General features: G+C 40.7%; 1 long non-coding RNA gene across 1 annotated transcript; it reads right to left on the reverse strand.

Moving 5' to 3' along the window:
* Window positions 1-2230: 2230 nt before the first annotated feature.
* Window positions 2231-3006, reverse strand: LOC125560773. Its single transcript, XR_007306854.1, has 2 exons — window positions 2770-3006; window positions 2231-2276 (listed from the first exon to the last, which is right to left on the reverse strand). It is a non-coding gene; the product is annotated as an uncharacterized LOC125560773 (long non-coding RNA).
* Window positions 3007-9058: the final 6052 nt, after the last annotated feature.

Here is a 9058-nt window from a genome sequence, read left to right on the forward strand (position 1 = left end):
ATGATACATATGCCTTGTGGTTGGGGACAAAAGGCATATGCAATAGCAAATGAGATTATTTATTGCGAAGCCTTTGTCCAGAGTATTAAACAATCTCCCATCATGGCTGCAATAATTATTCTTCAGTCATGGTTATTGTCTTGTAAGGTTTACTAACGCGGGCTGGGAGAGACATTTGTTTGAACTGTTAGCCTAGATGCAAATGCTCAACACGTTCTGCATTTAGCAAAGGCTTTTTCTTTTTCTCTTTCCTTTTTGAGCATCATTCCTTTTTTTTTTAATGAGGCTGAATTAAAATGACAATGCCCGTCACCGTTTGCCTCTTAAAGGGTTGATGAGCGTCTATTAAAAAGGGAAATAAAAGAGAGTCAATTAGCGGGAGAAAAGGAGGGGCGTGAATTCGTTGAGATATGCTTTACAGAACCGGAAAAATCCGGATGGTTCAGCTTACTCCCGATAAACAAGTCAGGTTTCTCTGTGCATTCCTATAGATGCATGCATACAAGCGTTCAATTCAATTGCGAAAGGGAAAAATCAAACAAATAATTGAGACCCATTGTGCGAGTCACAAAGAAAGCTCAATTAGAGGCGCAAAGACACTGTGCGAATACTGTGCACACAATGTCGGCTTAATATCAACGGAACGCAATAACTTGCTTTTAAAATAAAACAAACGCAATACACCAGGATATGTAATATAGATTTAAAGCATAATCAACGAATATTATATCGCTTTCAAGAGCGCTTGCGGGAACCTAGCTGTGCGTTTACCATGTTCCTATATGAGAGGTATACAAACATGCTTTGAAAAATGCTCCAATATGCATGCACTATCGCTTATGCAAAAGCTTTTTTGCTCATTTTATGCAGGCAGGGAATCGTTTGGTTACATTTATGGTCCTACATTTATATAATTTTCCATTCTGTTTGTATTACTATTTAGTTAATAGCTATAGATACATAATGTTCACTCAATCCGTGATAACACTAGCTTGCGTGTAGTCAGCACAACGCAGGCTATGAGAACACCAGTTTCATCGAAAGCATTTGGTTCGCTGTTTTGAGGTTTTGAGCTTTAAAATAAGTATATAATAACTTTTGGAATCTACTTTTTTTCAATGACAACATAAAAATGGCAAAAAGTATTTTGTCGGAGAAATTGGAGAACATGTGCTATTGAGCGTTAGCCTTGTTAAACAAGGGAAAATAAAGAGTATCTACGACCTGCCTGTCCTTTGAAGAGGCTACAGCATCATTCTGATGTAAATGATGCTCAGATTTTAAAGTCCCTCACAATCCTCGCGAAGTAATCAAATAGACCATAAATATTTTTATTTCGGCTATATAACGTGGCCATATACCATATCTTGTCTAATGGCGGTTAATGGGTAAATTGTTCCCTTTAAAAGGGACGTTTGCAATTTAAGACGTTGCACATGACTATACCATCCGTCCCGTGTTCTTGAGGTCAAATAGAACGCTTGATCGGGTTTTAAAATGATCATGTATTCTATAGGCAGGTGTTTCTATGAATGGCGAGCACAGCGTAAACAAAGAGCGGGATGCTGTGGAATGTATACAAAGGCCTTGCTCATTTGAAGTTCTTAATACAGAATTGATAAACACCGGCTGCGGTTTCAATCGTTCATATAAGGCCTAGACTACACGAATAAATCGGATAAAACCACAACTTTATCGTTCCGTAAACGAAACGATGCTAGAATCCCACACGTTGCTATAAAAAGATTTTTATCGTCACTCTACGCTATGGGCGTGTCTACCACCCAAGCGCCTAGCGAGCCGGGAGAAGGGCGCCATCTTGTTTGCGCGATGTTTTTTGTATTTAAAGAGGAGGTTACTGTTGTTTCTCTTATTGCTTGAATATGTTTACAGCCATTAGGGTTGTTTTAATTTTTATGTACTTTTAAAGAGACAGTTTTTTTCCTCCTTTCTAGTTCTTTTTTTTTTTTATTCTAGACATTTAAAGATAATATCTGAATGGTCGGAAAGGGCCATCGCATAAAAAAATTAGCAATCCTTGGCTTAAAGGCAAAGCAAAAATCCAGATAAAAACTGGCTACGAAAAAAAAAAAAAAAAAAAAAAAAACGAAAAAAAATCGAGCAGGAAATGATACGTCGACAGTCTGTTACTTCCCCCTCAGATAGCAAGCTTAGGCTCATCATGCTGTCAGCTTCATTCATAACTAGGCTCTGGGGCAAATCCAGTGTCTTTGAAAACGTGCAAACTTTTTAACCTTAGATTTTACCGGTAAACCCTAAAGGCAAAAACATGTAATTAGATCTTTAGAACTTTCGTGCATTTTTCTAATTGAATAACAACATATCGTGCTAATGCCTGGGTTTCTAGGTCCATATGATTACCAAGATAGCGGTAGTTTTTGTGATTACAGACACATTCAAGGAAAACAGGAAATAGCGTAAAATCTGTGCGAGCAAGTTAAGAAGCAATATAACGTGTAAGGGTTCTAATCGTCTCGATTTCCTGATTGTTTTTGTGTCGGAGCAAAATACAGGAAAGAATAGAATACGCAATTTACAGCTAAGGACTTTCATCGGGTTGAGATAGGTTCTCTGTCACGCTAGAGCTCGTAGGCAACAAATGCTGCTTGCAGGCGAAGACAAATTGCTCCTGTTTTTATTCTTCTCTGTATTCACAAATTGTAGCAAAGTGGAATAAAGAAAGACATAATATAATATTAAGCTCTGTTATTTATTTTTCATATTCAAACACAAATTTCCCTACTATACCTTCATAGAGCCATAAGCTCAATTTGCGCTGCCGTTTTGTTTCTTCGCTATCTGATTTTCCGCTGAAATACACAGAATTGAATCTTGGATATTTCCTTCAACTAAAACACCATGTTGAAATTAAAATCAGTGTTCAGAATTTCGATAACGATGCTCCACAGCAAGATCACATCTGCTCAGGCGCGTAGACAGAGGAGGCGCGCTTCCGGTATGTCACTTCCGCTTTTTTGCCACAGGAAACCCAATCTTTTTTTTCTTTTTCTGCTCTTTGAGATGCGTGCGGATGAGGCTAGGTCATTTCTTATAATGGAATCTTCGAATATTCATGACTGCGCCATCCCCCCCCCCCCCCCCCCCCCCCTCAGCCAATCCTGGGTACCCGCCTGTCTGCTGGAGGTCATATATAACTAGATGTGCCTGGAATATTTTCCTGTTTTCGCCGATCGAACATATGCTTTTCATGATCAAATAATTCGCGATTTTTTAACTTCCCTCATAACGCTTGATCTCTTGTAAAAAACTCCCCATTATTAAACCTATCATTAAACGTACTTTGAAAAAAAAACTTCCCTACATAGCAACATATTTTCGGCCGATCTCAGCCATATGCTCTTATTATTAAAAGTCGCGATTTCCGTAAAAGATAAACTCTCTGGGTTATAATAAGTCCTTTATTACACTCGATTGTCATGTTATCAACTCTTGCGGTGACTCTTTACATCTGAAACAGGGTTATGGGAACCATTAGAAAACGCATTGAAAACTAAAGAAGATATTTCTAAAATTACTACATTGGCCTCGAATATCCGGAAAAGATGGCTGGTATGCGTTTTTTTGCACTCGTGTAATGTCGGAGATTGGGATAGAGGGAGAGATTTTAAGCGAGGGACGGAAACGGATGCAGGATCTATTTTAAGAACAACCGGGATTACGGGAAAAATAAAAGCGATCGGAATAACGTGATTTAGGTCCCTTTTCATGGTCGCTTATTGTGGCCACTTATCATGGGCCCCTTATTTTGAACCCTTGTGATGGCCCCTTATTTTGGACCCTTGTGATGGCCCCTTTTTTGAACTTTTGAGATGGCCCCTTTTTGGACCCTAGTGATGGCCCCTTTTTGGACCCTAGTGATGGCCTCTTTTTGGACCCTTGTGATGGCCCGACCAGTATCATGCCCCCGTATCGTGATCGCTTATTATTATGACAATCTCGAGAAACGTACAGTCATTGAAGTCATCATCGAAGCCATCATCTTTAATGATACAATCTTGACCAAGCCTTAGGCTTATAAGTGGTCAAGATTGTATCATTAAAGATGATGGCAGGATTGGTATTGTCAGGATTCTACTATTGTATGAAATCTCAATAAAATTGAAGGATTGATTGAAAGACGGAAGTCTATTTAGTGCAACACGGGAAGTAGGCCCATACCCAGGATTTTTCTTGGATGGGTGCAAAATCCGAAAAAAATGGACCTAATTTTGAATGAGTTCTCTGATAAAAATCTGACGATCCTCGAGAAAACAAAAAGGGATTTTTTTTTAAAAAATTAAAAAAAAAATTAAAAAAATTAAAATGCCTTTGCAGTATCTCCACGGGACGTTTATTGTCGGATTTGGCTACATACCAGAGTAATCTAGCCTAGCTTATGCTTTATAGTTTTCTCTACAAATAGAACGTCCATCGGGAACCGAAGGCGGACCTTCGGCCGTTGTGGGGGGTGCACGTACCCCTCCCCCTAGGTACGGCCTGGGAAGGCAAGGTGCCTGGAAGGCGAAAATTTCGATAAATTACGGTAAGTCCATTCATCACGTGACACAAGCACCACGTGCACTCTCAAATCCTCCCCCACCCCCTCCCCACACGCCTCCAAATTCACCCTAAAACTGTCTGGCAGAAATGAAATCGAATCGATGCCTCAGATAACACGAAGGTAAATTCTCGAACTAGCCCCTCCAAAAGAACTAGAACCTTGAAGATCGTCAGAACCTTGAAACAAATGTTCCGCTACGCGGGTTAGCGGTATTTTTATCTGCATATAACTACTTTGATAAGATAAGACCCTGTTATAATCCCAGGCCCGATTGTGTCATTTTGTTGCGTTCCCACGCACGGCTGGGGGCAAACTTGAATGATATGAACCCGAGCCTCATCCACGATTAAGCGATAAATTTAAAGGAGGCCAAGACAATCACAATGCATTATAATAAGTACCATGACGCACCCTACTTCCATCGGCTAATTCAAGCAAGTAATAACTGATTCTCGTAATTGAATCTCTTCATTAATGTATCAGAATAATTTTGGTTTTATTTTGAAGAATTTTAAGCCAATAAATCCTACATATGTGGGTAATTGTTATTTCTGTCTCCTTTGAACAGTTGAAAGATCGAAGACAAGAATGTACTCTGAGATTCGGTATTTGCCAGCACGTTTGTCTGGGTTGACAAGTTCCCTTGGGGGGTGGGGTGGGTGGGGGTGTACTCTGTGATTCGGTATTTTGCCAGCACGTTTGGTAATGGAATGACAAGTTCCCCATATTAATCAATGGCTGTCGTTTTTCTTAATGGTATAAAAGCGCCTGGGTGCGAGGGTGACCGGTTATATTCTTAAACGTTAGGGACTAGGCTCAAGGCAGAGCGAGCTAGAAAAACGACAGTTTTTAAAACAAGATTTACTGATATGCGTGGGCGTGGGGGATATTATGGTTTTGGATTTTTGCAACGCGTGTGGGAAAGGTGTACTAGAGGTGGCAATTGGGCGCAATTGGGCGCGTACCCAGGTATGGCTTAAAGAGAGAGGGGGGGCAGGAATATTGAAAAACATAGTGTTTGCCGATCCTTCAATTACGGGAAAAAATGACCCACTGATCCAGCCGGGTGTGCGCGCTGAACCCTGCGCATGCACCTCTCTGTGTACGCGCCTGAGCCTGTGTTATCCCCGAACGACAAACTTGTTTGACAGTAATGTGTTTTCCTAAACATATCAGTCAATCTTATCGTAAAAACTTTCGTTTTTCTAGCTCGCTCGGTCTTTTCCTTATTAGGCATTACATATCATATTTGGGAGTCCGCTTCAATCTTTTTATTTTTTCGCTTTTTTATCGCTCTAGAACTTTGTAAGTCGAGAATTTCCACGTATACTTGCAGGAATTCGTGTTTACTACGATTTTGCTGGCAGCCATCTTTGTAAATGGAGCCTAGTCTCTAACGTTTTTAGAATATCACAGGTCTCCCGCGCGCTCGCCCCAGGCTCTTTTAGACCATTCAGAAAAAACGACAGCTATTCTCGATATTGAATGACGCAAAAAAAATTTCTATAAATTTTTTAACTTTGTTTAATCTCAGGTGCTGTGGTGGATTAAAGAGTAGTTCCCTGGTTTTAATATACAAATTATTTACAAGCAAATTCTCCATCGAGGGCATGAGGACTGAACAATACCTGAAAAATCCTGGAATCCGCCGGCGAAGCAAACCATTGATGGTTGATGATACAGTGTAACCGCTTTGAAACGGATATATAATGGACACTTTTAAAATTCCCGATTCCGATCAATCTCTAATGTTAAAATCTCCATTAAGAGAACACCTCCAAAGTCAAGAGGCTCTCGGTTATATGTGTTTCTCGCTTCCACGACTCTTTTGTACGTTAGCAAAATACCGCAACTAATCCCTACAGCCTTTCGCAATCTTGCTTTTTTTTTTTTTTGCTTATTGTGTAATATGCATAAGGATATTCGTTGTTATTTACCTGAACTAGTCGAATCAAAAGGAATACTATACAAAAACTGAGCTGCAACGTACGTGTGTGTAGGAAAGCTCGTTCTTGCGTAGGCGGAGACTCAGGGTGCGAAATGTTCCGTATCAGTGCGGATCTCAGTTCAAAATATCAGTGAGGTCTAAGTTGCAAAGTGAAGGTTAGTACGATAACGACGAACTTCAAAGTTAGCGGGAAAAGAATAAGTTATCTTACAACGGGCTACCTGCCCTTGAGTTGCCTATATCCTGTATCTGTAGGCAAAGATTAGTCTGTAATGACATTCTTTCGAATACAAATACCAATGTTTAATATGTTAGGCTCTGCTGTGAAGACTGCTTTTCGATACAACTTTTTCGAACCCATCAGAGACAAAATACACCAGGCGCTTACTCGCGTACGCGAGATCGCCCACGTGTACTCGCGCAAAGGATGGCTCGGGTCCGTGCGGGTGAAATTACTGACATGGCTCATTAGCCTCCAGGTCATAAACTCTATCCAAGGGTCGAGATTAGGGGTATAGTGAGCAGTTTTCTCTCAAAGTATAATATGTACTGTATGTATACAACTTAAAAAGGTCAAGATCAAATACAGTGGCTCTGTTATTACACTCCAATATGGGCATAAGTGTTGACATTGAAAGGCATGTTGATTTACACGAAATTCACTAGGTGTTAGAGCCTTAGCAGGCCGCGTAAGATGGGGGGGGCAATACAGAAACCCTATTCAGACTAGGGTGTTGGGGCTCTTTAAATTGCTATAATTTCTGAACCATAGCAACTAAGAGGCTAAGACGTGGTGACTTTTCCTAAAATCTATCTGCAGACGTTTTGATACCATTGACATGTCTCCAAGACGCTCCATGTTACCATGGCAACTGTTTTTTCCACATATAGGTCTCGCAAAAACGTAGTGAATTTTTCATATTTTGGTCCTGTTTCTCAAATTTAAATGCCTCTTTTGACTTTAAAAGTTAGTTTAGGTGACAAGTTTCACAACAGAGCTAGACTTTCTTTACCTCGGATATTTTTGGGGGAGGGATGGGTAAATTTTGTTCTCTCGAAGCTGTTGTGAAAAATGTCACTAGATTTACTAGATGACACTTTAAAAGCTAATATTATGCATTTATCACTACTATGAGCAGTAATTTGCTTGCAAATACTTTTTTCTGCAATAATTCCAGAATTTGTCTTTTACAAAAGATCATAAGAATCCAAGATGGCGGATTTTGACATATCTAAATGATGCAAAATGATTTCAACCCGCGTATTTGATAATTTAGGCAATATTTAAAATAATAGCTAGACACCGTATTTATGATGTCCTTATGACGTCATAACTGATTCGACCACACCTAAAATAGAGCGTGGCGATTCTTTGCATGCTGGTGCCCACTGTCTGTAAGTTTGATGGTCATAGCCTAAGCGGTTCATGAAATACGGAGGGGGGCTCTTCCAGCCCCCCCCCCCCCCCCCCCTCAGTCACAGACAGCTAAAAAAAAGCCCAGTCTGAATAGGGTTAAGAAAATATTGGGGGGGGGGGGGGGGGGGAAACACAGCCATATCATTCAATGGCTGTCGTTTTTCTAAATGGTCTGAAAGAGTCAGGCGAGCGCGTGGGAGACCTGTGATATTCCAAAACGTTAAGGGACTAGGCTCCATTTCCGATGGCTACCAGCAAAATCGTAGTAAACACAGATTCCTGCAAGTTGGAAATTTCCGACTGGAAATTCTCGACTACCAAAGTTCTAGAGCGACAAAAAAGAAAAAAAATGTTTCAAGCGGACTCTCAAATATGGTATGTAATGCCTAATAAGGAAATGACGACAGTTTTCAAAACAAGATTGACTGATATGCAGGACCCTACTGGTCATTCCCTAGTTATTTTTGAAAATATCTGGGGGCACGTGTCCTCGGTGCCCCACCCTCTGGCTAAGGCCCTGGGTATACAATGTATCCCCCCTTCCAGATAACAAATGGCTTGTATTTCACCAAAGGTCCTCACAAAGACGAAACAGGTGACCAGTAGGCTGGGTAGTGCCCACAAATCTTGGGCCACCTGTGGCACACGTCCACCTCTTTCTCCTCGTAAAGGTTCTCATCCCTATGCTCTGTGTACTTGGTTCCCATGAACATGAATGTCGACATTTAGAAAAGCACGGTTTACCTTTACAATTTACGGGGTGGGAGACTAGAAAGGAGTTTGAAGGGATTCTGGTTTTGTTTTTCATACAGAATACCCAGACAGTTCATCTCTTTTAGCCCAAGCTCGATATCTATTCATATAGAGGCAAATGGAGAGCTTGGAATACCTGTGTTATAGAGAGACAAAAAACAAGCTGCTGCATAGTTATCATCAGGGCATGTTGAAAGAAAAATAAGCTCTTGTCACGACACCCGTTTTGGCGGTTAAGTCAAGCTAATTTGGATACTAATCGGCATAGACACCCGTAAGATATTTCTCCCCGCAAGGCGCGACAAAAGCCCGCAAGGCGCGACAAAATCACATTATCTCCACGGGATATGAGCAGCAA

Source organism: Nematostella vectensis, chromosome 15 (assembly GCF_932526225.1).
Source record: "Nematostella vectensis chromosome 15, jaNemVect1.1, whole genome shotgun sequence".
NCBI lineage: Eukaryota > Metazoa > Cnidaria > Anthozoa > Actiniaria > Edwardsiidae > Nematostella > Nematostella vectensis.